Consider the following 3025-nt stretch of genomic DNA (forward strand, 5'->3'; position numbering starts at 1 on the left):
TGACAAAGGCATCAGATTGATGCTAGCTCCCAAATCACATAAACATTTGTCAAAAGACACTTTTCCAATAGTACATGGAATGGTGAAGCTTCCTGGATGTTTAAGCTTTAGAGGTAACTTCTGTTGCACCACAGCACTACATTCCTCTGTCAGAGGGACTGTCTCTAAATTATCTAGCTTCACTTTCTGGGAGAGAATACCTTTCATAAACTTTGCATAACTAGGCATCTGCTCGAGAGCCTCGGCGAAAGGTATGTTGATATGAAGTTTCTTGAAAACCTCCAGAAACTTCTCAAATTGCTTGTCCAGCTTTTTCTTCTGCAGCCTCTTAGGAAAAGGCGGTGGAGGATAGATATGTTTCTCCCCTGTATTACCCTCAGGCGGAGTGTGCTCAACAATAGTCTTCCTTGGTTCCACTTCTTCATCATGCTGTACTACTTCTTTCTCAGCCCCAACTTCTTCAGTTAACTCTTGAGTTTGTTTGGAATTCAAAACCTTTCCAGACCTTAAAGTGATTGCCTTTACCTGCTCCTTAGCTTCCCTCTTTCCTGGAACTTCAGTGCCCCTAGGCAATGTACTAGGTTGATGATTTAGCAAGCATTGGAAATTTGCCTAATTTGATTTTCCAAGGTCTTGATAGAAACAGCTTGACTCTTGCACATAAGCTTCAACTCCTCCAATTCAGATTTTTCATTAGCTTGTTGCAGCTGAAGTTGTTGTCTTGGTGCATACTGCGGTTGCTGAAAACCAGGGGGTTGTACTGCTTAGCTGGATATTACTGATAAGGCTGTTGAACCGCATTCTGAGCATTGCTCCAACTGAAATTCGGATGATTGCGGTTGTTAGGCTGATAGGTGGTTGGCACAGGTTACTGCGATCGCTGGAAGTTGCTCACAAACTGAGCTGATTCACTAGAAATTGTGTACTGATCAGCCTCATAGGCTCCAGCACATAGCTCGCAGACACTAGTGATTTGATTAACTCCATAATTCGCCAAGGTGTCCACCTTCATCGTTAAAGCCTTTAGTTGGGCAGCGATAGCCGTAGTTGCGTCCAACTCCAGAATTCCTGCTACTTTTCCCTAAGTCAGTCTCTGAGAAGGATTCTGGTACTCATTAGCAGCCATCAATTCAATAAGTTCATAAGCTTCATCGTAGCTCTTAGCCCACAAGGGTCCTCCTGATGCTGCATCAAGCATGGGTCTAGAAGTAGGACCCGATCCATTATAGAAATAGTTGCTAATCATCCAATCAGGCATGCCATGGTGTGGGAACTTTCTTAGCATCTCCTTATATCAATCCCAAGCCTCATACAGAGATTCTCCAGTTTGTTGAGCAAACTGAGTAAGAGCATTCTTGATTGTGGCAGTCTTCGCCATGGGGAAGAATTTAGTAAGAAACTTTTGAGCAAGATCTTCCCAAGTGGTGATAGACTCTGCTGGTAGAGAGTGTACCAGCACTTAGCCTTGTCCCTCAGAGAGAATGGGAAGAGACGTAGTTTGATAGCATCTTCAGTCACATCATTGAACTTGAAAGTGTCACAAATCTCGATGAAATCCCTGATGTGCATGTAGGGGTCTTTAGTAGGAGAACCCCCAAACTGAACTGAGTTCTGTATCATCTCGATTATGCTTGACTTGATCTCGAAAGTGTTAGCCCTGATGGCTGGTCTGATGATGCTAGACTGAATGTCATTAATCTTAGGCATAGAATAGTCCACCAAAGCCTTCAGATTTTCTGCTTAATCACCCATAGCTACTACAATTGGCTCTTCAACTTTTTTTTCTTCCTCTAACTTCTCTTTATCCTCAAAAACTTCCCTACGAACCACCACAAATTCTTCCTCAGCTTTATCCAGTGTTCTCTTGCAAGTACACGAACGCGTATGCATACACCCTTGCTAGATCACCTGAAATAAGACAAGGAAACAATTAAGTAACAATGTCCGAGTCAATGAACTTTAATGACCACTGATGGAAAGCACATAAACTAATAATTAACACTGCAGTCCCCGGAAGCGGTGCCAAAAACTTGTTAGTCGCTAAACACGCGCTAATGATACACGCAAGTATACGCGTTCACAAGTAGTATAAGATATAAATCAGATTCGTTCCCACTGAGACTGTATTGGTTAACTAAGTAATTTACACACCTAAACAACAATGTATGGTTATTATCCAATGCTAAGACGATAACAAAATGAGATTGTTTATAACTAAGAATTACGCTAACAATTATAACTACGAGAATAAGATTGACTGAATTAATAAGTATGACAAACATGGGATTCTAACTTCATCAAATACTTCATTCAATAGTCTTATTGTTCTTAACCTTAGCATGCAATAGTGATGATACTAATCAGACAACACGAAACTGATAAACGCCAACTTTCGTTGCACGAGTATCATTCTACCAGACATCCACAAAAGAGATAGAAGCTGAATAGGAACCAATTATATTGAGACCCTATATATCTATAGAATTTGACAACATAACGGTTTAAGCACAAGTTATCTATCTTGATTACATAGGGCAAGTAAGATGGTTGAAATTACCTACGAATCATGCATAACAAATACATGAACCTATGCTAGCATGGCAAGTTCTAAATCCTTAAATTAACTTTCACTTCATTAAGAATTAAAACATGTTAGTCCCTTAACAATGTGACAAGAATTACAAAAGGGGGGTTGAATGGAATTCTTGAAACTTTTTCTTGAAATAAAATATTCTAACTCAAATATAAATATAAGTGTATTGATTAGCACAATGTGGAATACAACTTAAGTAAATCAAAACACAAGTAATTAAAAACAGGAGTCTTTAAAAACTTTCTGGTGGATTTGAATGATTTCACCAGAGATATATATTATATATCGAGAGAACCGTGTGTGCAAGAATGCTCACAGTTGCTTACAAATATTGAACTACTGAGAATACAGAGAAATGCTAAGAATTCTTCTTACAAATGTTTCTCACTTTTTGAATCTCAGATGCTTATTCCTATTTGCTACTTCTTGGTT

The 3025-nt window shown here is 39.2% G+C and overlaps 1 non-coding gene across 1 annotated transcript; it reads left to right on the forward strand.

Moving 5' to 3' along the window:
* The first annotated feature begins 1256 nt into the window (after window positions 1-1256).
* On the forward strand, window positions 1257-1363 carry LOC141676176 (small nucleolar RNA R71). The gene has a single exon (XR_012556780.1). It is a non-coding gene; the product is annotated as a small nucleolar RNA R71 (small nucleolar RNA).
* Window positions 1364-3025: the final 1662 nt, after the last annotated feature.

Source organism: Apium graveolens, chromosome 7 (genome assembly GCF_009905375.1).
Source record: "Apium graveolens cultivar Ventura chromosome 7, ASM990537v1, whole genome shotgun sequence".
NCBI classification, from domain to species: Eukaryota; Viridiplantae; Streptophyta; class Magnoliopsida; order Apiales; family Apiaceae; genus Apium; species Apium graveolens.